The sequence below is a fragment of the Solanum lycopersicum genome, chromosome 4 (assembly GCF_036512215.1).
Source record: "Solanum lycopersicum chromosome 4, SLM_r2.1".
Lineage (NCBI taxonomy): Eukaryota > Viridiplantae > Streptophyta > Magnoliopsida > Solanales > Solanaceae > Solanum > Solanum lycopersicum.
This window is the reverse complement of record NC_090803.1, coordinates 18,041,794-18,056,786: the sequence shown is the minus strand read 5'-3', so window position 1 is coordinate 18,056,786 and position 14,993 is coordinate 18,041,794. Positions and strand designations below refer to the sequence as shown.

Sequence of the window (14,993 nt, the reverse complement as noted above, 5' to 3'; positions counted from 1 at the left end):
ACATAGTGCGATACAATTAAAACAAATTATTGTAGTAAGAATAGATACCTTGAATACAGGTAGACTTCTCAACACATTCTCTATCATCTCTTTTTTTTCCGTTTAATTTAATTGGTGTGTAGTATAATGTTATAGGATGATTAGATGTTTAGAAATCCTTTATTTTTTCAAGGCTTCTGCGTCCTGGGTAAATGTCTTGGTAGAAGATATGATTTCATGGAAATGAGGTTTAGTAGTTTTTAAGGGGGTATGTAGTTCAACAAGAAATTTCCTTACCTATCCAACTTCTAATTAATAAAGATAGCCGTTCGTTCCGGTATAAATAGTCATTATCTGCTCTTCTACCGTGAGAGGGAGTAATTGGGATTGTTTAAGCAATTCACATAATTGTTGAACTCTTGCCAATTGTTTTTGAGTAACTTTATCGACATCAAAAGCAAAATTTTAAAAAGCTTCTAATTCTGCAAATTGCGCTAGTTCTATTTTTAATTTACCAGCTACCTATTTCATGGCTTTTATTTGAGCTGCGGACCCCACTATGGAAAAAGAGATAACTCACATTAATATCAGGTCTGATTCCAGAATATAATAGGTCGGCGGATAAGAAGATATCTCAATCAGTAGTGGAAATTACATTAGTAAATAGGCGGAAACATATTCGGATGGAGTTTCCACTATTGGTAAGACAATCATACTTCCTTCAACTGAACTCAACATTAATTTAGTGTCTCTTTCAAAGGCATGAATGCAAATAAATAATATATCCTTGATTAGCTTCACAACTAGGCGGTCTCCATAATAGAGGAGTAATTTGGCGATAAGCTTGCATTTTTTGGAGAGATGATCATAAATTATTTAAGTGTGTCATTCACGATACAGAAAATGTGCAGGGAGAGCTTCTACTGTATATAAGAAGCAAGATATTGTAAAGTAGCAGGGGAATTTTCCCAAACCTTGGAACATAATATAGCCCAAGGTGCAAAGAGCCAAAATCGAGGTGCCAACACTTAGAAAAATGGACGAACCTGAGCCTTCACCAATCTCTGATCAAGATGACGGTTGTGCAGGACAGGGGGGACCAATCGTTGACTCGCATATAGCCCGCCGTCGGGGTTCTGTCTGTGAGGGTCAAAGTTTTATTGCATGTTTTAATGTTGGCTCATATAATTAGTTAAGTTGTTAGGAGGTTAATTAGGTTTTTAAGTGATTCTAACTAAGTTAATAACTTACCCTATAAATACCCCAACCCTCATTAATCTAAACATAACTCACCATAATAAACTCTCTTCCTTCTCTCTTCTTTCTCTCTCTATTTGGAAGCCACCATTGAAGACAAGCTAGGGGGAGGTTTTTGGGGCTGGAAAGGGACGATTTAACCATCAAATGTTCAGTTATGAGATCTAATTCACCTTTGAGACTTCTTTCCTCAAAGGGGTGCTTCAAAGTATTTAAAAAAGTTGAGTTTTCATGTGTGATTCATCCAATTACGAAAACGATGTGGTGAACTGAGTTGTTTATGGTTTCTTTAGGGTATAATGGATATGTTAATATGTATTTTAACTTTATTATTGAAATTGGTGATTGTTTGACCTGAAGAATATGAGCCTGACATATCATGCATATGCATCATAATCACCACTCCACTTCACATTCTACGCCTTCAAGGCGATACTCACAATATACATATTTATATACATTTGTGTACTTAAAGTAAACACAACCAACAAAGATGGACGATACCACTGAAGATCAATTAAAGAAAAACTAAATAAGATAGAATACCTTATGTTTCACTAAAGCCTTTACCACCCTATCTCAATATTTCAGAAAAAATCATCATGAATAAGCATAATAAGACAGTAGGTAATCTATAATACAACCTAAGAAATACATCCCTCGTATTATCTAATTTCATACATAAGTAAACCCACTCCATAAGTGAAGAGTTGACAAATTTCATGAGCATGTGTTCATAGAGTTTTTAACCTTAAAACCATCAAGTAACATTGAAAATATTACACGGGAAACAAGTTACACTCTAAACTAGACATTTTGAAGAACATTAACACACAAAGGAGTTCACATCAGTGCCCTACTCCAATGGGACTTGTAAGTCACACAAGGTTCAATAGGAGAGTAGCATATCATACTACTACTCCCACTTAATGCTCCTTGAGGATTCCCATGGATCAACCAGACTACATTAATCCTTCATAATTTCATTATGTAAAACCTAACTGTAACATGCTTTAGTAATATTAAATCTTAAATCATATAACTTCATTTACAACACATGATAACTCATTCATACATTTCATATAAAAGACACGAAGACTCCCCTTTCAGAATGTCTACCTGTGCAATGGATAAATAGCACTCTTTTAGGAGACCTATTTCATTCATTCTTTTGTGGCGGCTAGCTTAACCCACATAGACTATCAGAGTTCGACATGAAATCTCGATATTTGCCCTTATCGGATGAGGGATCCCCACTTTCCTAGGTTACGGTAATTATTTTCTCTTTTAATGTTGAATATGGTGTCATGGAAGCCTATAATAGAGGAAGGAGGATGCTTGACAAGGTAGTACTAAAACATGAACATAACATCTAGGTGGATCCACTAACTAGTATTCCTATGGGTGAATCATAGTTCAAAAACTAGGAGACCTAGTTGGGACCCTCTTTATGCTACATGCATTATAATATACAATATAATGAGTATATTACTGATCCTACCTTCCATATGTGGGAAGGCACACTCCTTACTCTAGTTCACTTGTCTCTAAGCTAGAATCCCTTTTGAAATAACATTAATGCATTTATTAATCATCATAAATTAATGTAGGTCATAGGGTCTATACCTTATATAATCATCATCATCATCATAGTTCAATAAGAATTGCATGAGTATTGTCCTTTTAGTACAATTCATACAATTGAGGTTAGCACATTTACATAGTCACATCATAATAATGCATATTGGTTAGTTATCACAATTCTTATAACATTAAGATCTTAGCCAACAACTCATAATCCACAGATTAAGACCTTACAATTCAATATCATACCAACCCTATCAATCTTAATATAATGTATACTTCACTACAACATCATCACTTAATCACATGTAATCATAATTGAAGTTAATAATAGAGATCATAAAACTTACTCTATATTTTTAAAAATTCTATCATCAAGATGATAAAATAAACCATCAAATTCAAACCATCAGTGGTATAATATCATAACACAATAGTAACCAACATAATATTGAAGTCAATTGAAACACTACACAACAATTTATCACTAGTTCGTAGCCTAGAATTGGAGATTTAGATCAAGTTCATAATCTATTTCACAATCTAGGTCAATTAATCAAGAACTAGTATAATTTGATTGCAATATATCACAATATAGTCATAATTATCGAAATAATAACATAGGATAGAAATTCACACACTAACAAAACCAATTGTGTCAATTCTATAGAATTCAAATAAAGATCACAACCAGGGTTAAGGGGAAAAGGTCATCTCTCACAAACTAGGCCAAAGCATCAAGAATTCTTATGATGTAATTATAATAAATGTTAATATACTCATAATAACAAAAATAAATCACAAACAAACCAATTTATAAGATTAAATTCGCATTGGAAGAAAACTCACTTGAATTTCTTAATTTTGAAATAAATTTAACGGAGCCCTTTGAGGAGAGAGATACCAAAGGTGAAAGGAATCTCATAACTTACTAGATGAAATTTGATGTATAAAGTTGATCCTTATCAGCCATAGAATTCATATTTTTGTTGGACTTCATTGGGAGAGAGAAAGAAGAGAGAAGGAGGAGCAATTGGATTTTGGGAATTATGTAGTTTAGGTTAGTTTAATTAGGTTAGGGTATTTATATATATCATTAACTAACTTAATTTGAACTCCATTAACCCATAACTAATTAATAAACCACCTAATTAATTTATTTGAATAACATAGAAACGTGCAGCAAAAATAGTCTCTTTGACAGACAACACCACTTCCACGCCCCGTTTGTCAATCGACAGCCAATGGACCAATTATCATGTTCGTCCGTCATTTTGGTCAAAGAGTTGCCAAAAAGACCCCATAAAATTTTTTGACAAGTCTTCATCGACGAATGCATCGACGCCCCGTCGATTCACCAACAGATTAGCCTGCACACGGAAATGGACACTACCGTTTGGCAGCTTTTTTCAAAATTGCAAGGTTCCTCCTCTAGGGCCCTTAGTTTGTCCTTAGGGAGTCGTACCCAAATGTTTTGACTATAAACTAACTATAATACGTGTTAGCATCCTTAAAAAAATACATAATTTTCCGACTCCTAATGCTTAGTCAAATAGGCTAAGGCACAATAGCACCTCTTGAACTAGTTTTCGAACTTCATGGACACTCCTTGATGTTTTGATTCCAAAGATTCCTAATTGACTCAAATACATTATAATTAACATAAAAAGATTGTCACAACACTTAGACTCTCATTTTGATCTAGATTAGGCCTTATGCTTTCGGAGTATTACAACCATATCTCAACTCACGAAGGGTATCCATCCTCTGACCTATCTTATAAAGATTTTGGAGATAGTGAAGTTTCTACTAAACACTTAATCTAGACTCATAAAGAGTGTTCACTTATTCTAACTTTCTAATTTCATTCATTCATCCTAGTGTGAGTGTATGTAGAGACACTTTTCACATAATAACAAATTCATTAACATTGAATTCTAGACATGCTTAAACATTCATTCATCATACTTCACACACTATCATGCTATCATGTACACACTTTATTTAGACATAACCTAAAAAAGGCGTACAATTCATGTTTCACAAGACATATCAAAAAAACATTATCATTTCAACTTTTCTTCATACATAAATCCTTCAAGTCCATACTCACAAAACCCATACAAATATAATAATCTCAGGAACCTTAATTAAATACCGCCACCAAAGGTGGATCATACCACTCAAGAACTATTCACAATATGACCTAAACAATATAATCAAGTTATCACTTACCCATGATTTCTCCACCAATAATCAATTCCTCAATATTTCATCATTATATAGACCTTTGGGTGGTAGCTAAACCATAATATCATAATGAAGAAACTAAAGCTCAAACACTACACGATCATGTTTATTAAACCTATTTTTTAACTAAAAGATGAAAATATGCATAAGCATGAGTTCAGCAGGGTTTCAACAATAAAATCATCAACCAATACTATAAACAACATATTTTAATCATTAAAGCATTTTTATATGATTACCCATGCCTACAGTCAAAGATAGAAGAAGATAGAGTTTAAAAAAAACCCTTTTTAAAATGTTTTAAAGATTACTCCTTTATTGGAGCAGAAAGGATGACTACCATAACTCAATGAGAACATAACCACTATTTGTTTATGAATAAAACATCTTCCAACAGTATTCCAAGACCTTCCTTGAGTCTAATCTTCTATGGGGTTTTGGAAGAGTCTTTCTTTAAAGAGAGGGTTTGAATATTTTAAAGGAGGGGTCTTTTCTAGATCTAGGACATAAAATCAATTTAGTACACTTTAATAACCCTAAAATAATCATCATAAGTTCATAAAAGAATTGGTTTTAATTTACAAAATACCGCAAGCCAAGGCAGTGCATCCAGCAGCTTTTGCAGGACCACCATCGGTAGACCCAAGAAATGGGTCATCGACGAAACGACGGCCGGTGCTGCTAGGAGTCGTTTGGGTCTTAAGGTGGGTATGTGGAGGGTTGATATCCAAGGTTGATTCTCAACCTAATCCCTTAGATGAAGGGGTGTCTTGTTGAATACGCACAGTAGGTTGATAGGCGTTGGTTGCCCAGTTTTTTAGCCTAGTTACCAAGTTTTATGTCCTCTGCTAAGACCCCTTGTGGGTCCTAGGTGGAGTCGTATCGGGACGTTGAACCCCTTAACATAGTCATACATTTCTTAGGATCATCCCACGTCAATTTCAACTAAAACGAACATGTAAAACTATCTAAAACACATGACGACACACAATTACTTTCTATGGCATCCTTTCCGAACATCATGGATGTTCTTGGACGTTTGATCTTCAAATATCACCAATCTTTATACACTGCCTCAAAACATCTTTATCAATCATTTGAACAAAATATTAACTCATGGAACATTTTGCAAAGATCTAGTTCATCTTAGTTAATTTAAGGGTGTTAAATTCTTCCCCACTTAGAACAACATTCGTCCTCGAATGACACTAAACACTTGTAAGAACATCAAGGAATTAATAACAGCATATAACATATCACATCATGATCAATACATTCATAATCAATGCACAAAACTTACAAGGAACACCAACTATATATTTAGAAATATTTTTGCCTCACAGGCAACTTTTGAAAGGAAAATTTTCATATTTAACCAAACATGTAATTGTTTATTATGGAGGAACTACCTTCTCCAAAATTAAACATGGTTATATAAATTATTTTTAAACACATTGAAACCATCGTTCATGAAAATGCAATTTTTTCCAACTTTGAAATTTTTATAGTGTGTAGTAAAATTCACACGCACTTTAACATGAATGAAATTTCAACAATTTTCCCTTTAAGAAATTCATCAAGAAAGCATGAACATAAGAAGAAAAGATAATATAAACTCATCTTACTACCTAAACACAGCTACCATAAAGGGTTATGTAACGACTCAAATACGCCCTAGTCGTTACCGAGGTCTCTTTACCGGGGTCTCTTTCTCGAAGAGGACTAAGAAAAATCTCTTAGTATTCTTCATCAGATATCATAGGTCAAAAGTGCGTAAAAATTTAAAACTTCATATATAGTTCGTGAGGTTTATATAGACATCTCACGTAGGATGCTTACATAGGCTTCTCGCTAAACCAACATAATTATTCATAAGAATTTAATCTAAATTTTTGTCTAACATTAAACTATCTAAAGAAGTAAAACATCATGCATAGCCCTTATGCCTATTCATAGTTTTCACATAGGGCTTACATCAAAATATTCAACAATAAGAGAGAAAAGTAAGTCTTTAGACAATACAAATACGACTAAAATAGAGTAGGTGGTATCATCCTCGAACTAGAGGACCTACCAAAGCTTGGATAATCTTGTCCAGGCCTTCTTGGTTTAGCCTCGAGATACCTAAATAGAATGAACCTACAATGTTTGGGGAAAAGAGAAGAAATGTGGGTTAGAATAAAACACATGTAATAAGTATGGTCCCTATTTATAAAAATAATTTTAATCCATGAGAAAAGACACAATTTAGTCAAAAACATGGATAGTGTCCAACTATTCAATATACACATATAAAGAACATAATAATTATATCAACTTTTAAGTTACCCAATCAATACTTGGAAAGGATATATTAATGTCATCAATCTACACATTCATAATCTTCACAATTCACCATATCAATTCAATGTTTTTATGGAATTGGGAGAAAGAAATGGGTATGGGGAAATAACATAGTAAATCATCAATTAACCATCAATATATGCTAAAACAACATTAATTCATTGTAATTCACAACAATGATTCATAATTTCATTTTTCAAAGAAGACGCACATGTAGAAGAAAGCCTAGATTTCTAGATTATTTAGAAATAACCTTTTGGAGGTACCTCTCGTGGAAAAGGATTTCATGAGTTAGAGAAACTATACCTTAGATATATATAAATCCACAAAATTGGATTGGAAACTTGAAGGCGTGATCTTCTTCTTGGAGCTTTAATAGTCGTCAATGGAGGTTTGGAGGAAGAGAGAATTTGAGAGAGATGAGAGTTGTTTTTTATTTAAACATTTATCACTTGATTTGGGTATTAAAAATTACCTAAAACTGACCCTAATACCTTATATAATCACCCCTAAAATTACCCAAAAGAACCTGATACCTAATAACCATAGTATCCACCACCTTTATATCTCATCTATAAAGCTTTGTGGATATTCATTAACCTTAGTGCCATGAAAAGTAGGAGGGTTCATACTAATGAAATCCCGAATTCTAGAAGAGGGAGTACTAAAATTAGGTTGGGGTCCACCTCCTTGGTTATGTCTGGCAACCAAATAATTAGTGACGAGTTGATCTTGAGTCGTTATGAGTTGGGTCAAATTAATAAGGGAATCCCTTAACACTTCATTAGTTATATACCCTTCAACAAATGGAACTTGACGAGCTTGATAATATATGGCATTTGAGGTCCTTGGGGTCCTTTAGGTTTTTGGAGGAGGAACCGTCTGATTCACATCCTCTAGGCCAACTATAGGGACTTGGTTAACACGAGGAGGAGTCCTCTCGTTATCTACTCCTCCTTCCTTCCTTCTAATGGTTGATCTCCTTGTATTCATGTCCGATAAACAGAAAGAGAAGAGGTTTAGAAAAGACATCTTATAGAATTCAACTCTAAGGCACAACGCTAAAATAGTGAAGAAAATGCAACATCTATCATCATATAGCCTCTTATTCAAGGTTGTGTCGCAAGTCACGCCGATGATCAAGACTCGACTAGACATGGCTTATGAGACTTTAGACCCTAAACTATTTCCCATAAACTTATTCTGTGATGCCAAGTTTGTCACGACCAAAAAGTACCCCCAGAATATATTGTAACTCTTAGGTCGTACAGTTGCATACCTGACCCTTAGGGTATATTATACTAGCCTACTTGCTATCATTCACCGCATAAGACATGAAAAGTAATGCGGAATTATAAATTTTTCATGACATCTATAATAATAATAAAATATCTTTCATAAATAATAAAGAGTAGTTTCGTCTTCACAAATCATCTTAAAGACACAAATTAAATATCATAGGGATACGACCGTTTACATTGAAAGAAAATACAAAATGAGTCTTAATAATAGAAACTTAGAAATGGAACTATGACCTCGAATGTATGAGGACATACTTAGCATTGAGAAAGTCGATCCCAAATATTTCCTTCTAGCCTTCAACTTTCCTTCAAGGTTGCCTTCTAGCCTTCAACATTCCTTCAACCTATACTTATTTAGTAAAGAAAAGTATGGGGTTAGTACAAAGAATGTTCTAAGAATGGCATATGCAAAAACATGTGAAAAGGGACAATTTAGTATAAATAGATATTTCATGCCATATAAATAAATCCTTCATGTATATACAATTGAAATAGTATATAGATCATCATTTATCACATACTGAAACATTTCCATAATTTTAGCACAAAAAATCAATGAACAGTATGTCCCTAAAACATTATAGTGAATCCCTTTAAAATGTTGCAGTGAACTCATTCATGCATAGAAAACTATAAACTCATTTCCTTTGTGGTTTCCCTAACCATGTTATCTTATGAATCACTAAGATAAGACATGAAGAAACCCCCATACACCCCTTTCAACCACACCTAAGTGATCCTTTAAACTACCAACCATAGGGGTCAGTACAAAACACGGGTACTGAGTAGATATCATCGGCCAACTCAAAATAGGGAACAGTATATATCAAGTATTATCATAAATCAACTATAAAACTCAACATGTAACAACAACAAGTACTATAATCATCAATAAGTACCATCAAATTCACACATGAGGACTCAAGCCCCAATACCATACTCATTTGGGAATCATGTTCGTTAGATTGAGTATATTAACATCTTTCAAGATTCATTATCTTTCCTCCTCTTGTGTCGGTATGTGACACTCCGATCCCCTACCACTATGTGTCGGTACGTGACACTCCGATCCCCTAATTCTATGTGTCGGAACGTGACACTCCGATCCCCTACATGTGTCGGAACGTGACACTCCGATCCCCTATATGTGTCGGTACGTGACACTCCGATCCACTAATACTATGTGTCGGTACATGACACTTTGATCCACTAAATCTATGTGTCGGAACGTGACACTCCGATCCCCTATATGTGTCGGTACGTGACACTCCGATCCCCTACATGTGTCGGAACGTGACACTCCGATCCCCTACATGTGTCGGAACGTGACACTCCGATCCCCTACATGTGTCGGTACGTGACACTCCGATCCACTAATACTATGTGTCGGTACATGACACTCCGATCCACTAAATCTATGTGTCGGAACGTGACACTCCGATCCACTAATATCATTCTGTAAATCATCGAGTCTTCTCTATACCAAGGCATCCTCAACCCCATTAATAATGTATATTAAGGTTTCTTTTCAAGATTTGGGATTCAATATTTTTGATCATGCTTATCTTATCACAATCACATAATCATATTCATGCAAACATACAATTAAGCATATAGTAGGGTTTACAATACTACCAATACATATCATGTTTACAATACTACCAATACATATCATTCTCTATTAAGAGTTTACTATGAAAGCATGAAAACCATAACCTACCTCCACTGAAGAATTGAAATCAAGCAAGTTAATCCTCAAAGCTTGGTGTTTTTCCTCTTCTTCTCGATCGTTTCTCTCTCTCTTTTTCTGTCTCTCTTTGTTCTTTCTATTTTTCTTATTCAACCCTCTTTATTTTACCCTAATTAGTATATAATTAAGAATAAAAGGTGGCAATAATACCCCACTAATTAACTTAGGGTTACCTCCTTTAACCCTCAAGAATTTGAGTTATTAATATAAACCCACGAAGTCTATAATTAAGGAAAGAATAGTCCAAAAACGTCCCTTAAAACTCCACCAGAAATCCGACTCTGCCTGGGATTTGCACAACCTGTGACGGGCCATCGTGACTGCGACGGTCCGTCCTGCAGGTCGTCGCAGAGTTCAGAGACCCAAATTTCCACCAAGGGTCTGTGACGGTCTGTCACACCTGTGACGGTCCGTCCTGCCATTCCGTCACAAAGTTCAGAGAGTTGATTTTCAGTACCCAATTTCAGATTTTCTAAGTATTTTGGGACGAGACCCCCCTCGATGGTCCGTCGTGCCCATGACATTCCGTCGTGGGGTCCGTCGCTTCTGCAAGTTTTTCCAGAATTGAAGTCTGTTGCTCAAAACGACTAAACGGGTCGTTACACCTACAACCCACAATCCATATATGAAGACATTTCAATTCAATATCATACCAACCCTATGAATCTTAATATAAGGTATACTTCAATACATTATCAGCACTTAATCACAAGTAATCATAATGAAGTAAATAATAGAGATCATAAAGCTTACTCAATGTCCCTAACAATGCAATCATCAAAGTCATAAAATAACCATTAAATTCTAACCATCAATGTCATTATATAATAACACAATAGTAACATACATAATAATGAAGTCAATTGAACCACTTCACAACAATTCATCACTAGTTCATAGCCTACAATTACAGACTTTGATCAAGTTCATAATCAACATCACAACCAAGGTCAATTACTCAAGAACTATTATAATTGGATTACAATATATCACAATCTAGTCATAATTATCATAATAATCACATTGGATAGAAATTCAAACACTAACAAAACAAATTGTATCAATACTATACCATTCAAATTAAGATCACAACCACGGTTAAGGGAAAAAGGTCATCTCCCACTAACTAGACCAAAGCATTAAGAATTCGTATAATGTAACCATATTAAATGTAAATATACTCATAATAACAAAAAGAAATCAAAAATAAAGCAATTCAGAAGATTTATTTCGCATTGGAAGAAAACTACTTGAATTTCCTAATTTTAGAATCAATTTGACGGAGCCCTTTTGAGAAAGAGATCCCGAAGGTGAAACGAATCCCATAACTTACTAGATGAAATTTGATATCCAAAAATCCCAAAACTTCGAACATTTACAATGCTCTAGTTCACCTTAGTTGGTTTTAGGGTGTTACATGATCATGGCTCAATCTTATTTAATTCATGTGTGGATTGTTCTAGAGTATTTAAATATGTATTGATTATCGTAGAATTGTTCATAACTTTCCTTATAGTATTCATGTATATATTTAATGTTGTTAGATAATTTATATGGATTGATTTTTAGCTAAGAATTTTGATTTTATTGTCATTAATTAGTATTGTTTCTTATGGTGGCAGATTTTAATTTTTATATATGTTATTAACATGGCCTTGTCGTCATTGTTATATGAATTGTAGTATCATCATTCCTAGCGTGTGTATGTGCATGTGTGAGGTGAAAGTATCAACCTCTAAAAAATAGTACGATTATGTTGTGTCTTGATTGGTGGACTTAGATACCTTTTCTTCATACATGAAAGCTTATCTATTGTGGAATCTTGGATTTTCTAAAATTATGTGTCTTCTCCTTTGTGTATGAATGTTATTCGAATCCGATCACCTAATTTGTTAGGCTTATGCACCCTTTAAATGTGAGTGAATGAAAGAATCAAAGTCTACGATCAGTAGACCTATAGTAGGTGGCCTTTTAAGAAAGACTAATGTAGAACCTTGAATATGAAAATAAGATTAAGAATGTCAAACCATGAATATGAAAAGAAGGTTAATAGAAGCCTTGATGTGAAAGACCATAATTGTGCCTTCTTTAGTGGAATGATGGAAGGTTAATAGAAGCGTTGAAGTGAAAGACCATAATGGTGCTTTCTTGAGTGGAACAATGGAAGGTTAACAAAAGCGTTGAAGTGAAAGACCATAATGGTGCCTTCTTGAGTGGATTGATGGACTTAGGGATAGGTTGGATGCAAAAGAATAAAATATCTCTAAGAAAGTCATAAGAGTTATCCTTTGAAAAAGTATTATGAGTTGGTAGGACTAAGTGATGGTACCTTCTCTAAGACACCCTAGGAATGAATCACTCTATGAGAAACAAGGAAAAGCACTGAGTGTAATGGGATGCTATATACACACGGTAGGAGTAGTCATTGGATAATGTTGGATCAGTTCCCTAGCTATTGCATGACCATTATGTGAAGTCCTCTATATGTGTAAGTTGTCTATTAAATGGATTTAGTAAATAATGTTGACTAAGTAAAGGTAGGTGAATACCTAGGTTCTTACGTAAAATGGATTTGAGGATTACTTCAGTAGGCTCGAAGAGGGTGTATAGGGAGTCTCTTCGTGTGTTATTTAGGTCAGTGTTAGAGTCATGTTGGGTAGGGAGTCTAAATGCTTAAATTTGTCCATAATGATTATGCTCGTATATTATGCATTACTTGAATATTTCTTAAATATGAATATTATCTTGAATATGTTTGTCATACTTTTTATGAGGTTTGTATCAAAAGAGCATAAAAAGCATATCCTAAAGTACATGTCTATTTTATCTTGTTTTGCGTGTTGACCATACTTAGTAAATTCAATGTGCTAATAACATATGTTTCTCTATCTCTACAAGTGTAGGTGGCATGTGATGATTCTCTTAGAAGTTGAAGCTTGGGAAATAACATTCTATCAAGAAGGTTGGTATGTCCTCACATGTTTAAGGAGATGGTTTTTGTTTTACTTTCTTTTTTCAAATGTAAAGGGTTGTGACCCTATGATATTTAATGAGTCTAAGATTGCTTATGAAGACACATTTCTTTCCTATATTAAATATAAAGTTTGACTATTGTTGTGAAAAGTTTTAATTTCGCAGTATTTATCATATATTCGATGAATGATGTGTAAGGAATTGTATAAGACCTTCGAGATGTCGAATACGCCAAGTAACTTGTAGGGTATACCCTAAGACCTTTACATCAAACTGACAGAATATGATGTATCTCAACACTTAAGTCATTAACTCGGACTAAGAGATAGACACATCCCTTAGAAACTAATTTTCTCACCTTTATGTTCGAAATGGTATTACCCATAGGCATTGTTGAAATACTTTTCAACTCTATAACGAATTTACTAGAAAACAAGACCGTGATTACTCAAGTGCTGAAATAGGTTGATGCATAATAAGCATGAAGCGAGTCCATACCTAGAATGACATCAAACTCTACCATGTCTAACTAACTTAAGTCATCCATGGTACTCTTGTAATTGACCAAAACTAGTACAATCGTGATACTCCCTATGCTATAATATAATTCTCAAAAGGTGTAAAAACACTAAAGGGACAACTATGTTTCTCGATAAAAATATCAAAACTGAAGATTTGGATCAGACAACTGACAATATCTGGTGAATATTTTTACTCTCGGTTACTAGTGATAGAATAACGATGGTTTCCTTCTATGTCTTCGTTAAGTAGCTTCTCCAAATGTAACTATATCTTGTGAAGAAATTGAAAAATGCTAGGGTTTATTTCCATCATCATCATCATTTCTTTGCATGTTCTTAGGATATTCACTTATAAAATGACAAATTTACCACACTTGGAGCCATCAGGACACACCCGTGAGTTACTCCTACAAGACATGGAACATGCAGTAGTCTAAATACCCCCTTGTTCCTTAACATCATGTGACTACACAATTCTAAATCGACTTTTCTGAATATCATGAGTATTGTACATACATTTGTTCCTCTGTTCAGTTTCACTATCAAATGATGAAGCATATCCTTTTTGCTTATGTTAAAAAAAATACAAGTTCACACTATTTCATTGTTGCGCGGACATATATCTTAGCCCACTTATTCTTGGACTATTCTCTATTCCTAAGCTGCCCCTCTTCAACTTGATGCTCATGGATAGTCACTCTTGTTGTGTCCATGTCACATATTCACATAGATGAAATACCCTGGAAATTCTATGACCTAGGTTAATGCCTACCCTAGTGAATTATGATCTAAAAAGGGGTAACTACAGTCCTAAGTGTTTGAACAAAAAGTCGTGAAAGTTTGGAGGGTTTAGAGATGAAAAATAAAGAAGAAATTCCAATTGGCAGAATTTGAAGGTAGCCGCATATCGCACCCCAGGTGCCAATTTTTAAAAATGACGGTTCCGCGTCATGTAGCTGTCACAAGGTATTTTGACTCAAAAATAATTTTTGAAAATTAATTGGACTCTACTTTGCGTCACATACAAACTTTCAA

The 14,993-nt window shown here is 34.3% G+C and overlaps 1 long non-coding RNA gene across 1 annotated transcript in view; it reads left to right on the top strand.

Annotated features, from left to right (window-relative positions):
* Positions 1 to 13,565, top strand: part of LOC104646841 (uncharacterized) — a 30,237-nt gene extending 16,672 nt beyond the window's left edge. Inside the window, exon 4 of the long non-coding RNA XR_002027577.3 lies at positions 13,368 to 13,565. This is a non-coding gene — a long non-coding RNA (uncharacterized lncRNA). The remainder of the gene's footprint in view (positions 1 to 13,367) is intronic.
* Positions 13,566 to 14,993: the final 1,428 nt, after the last annotated feature.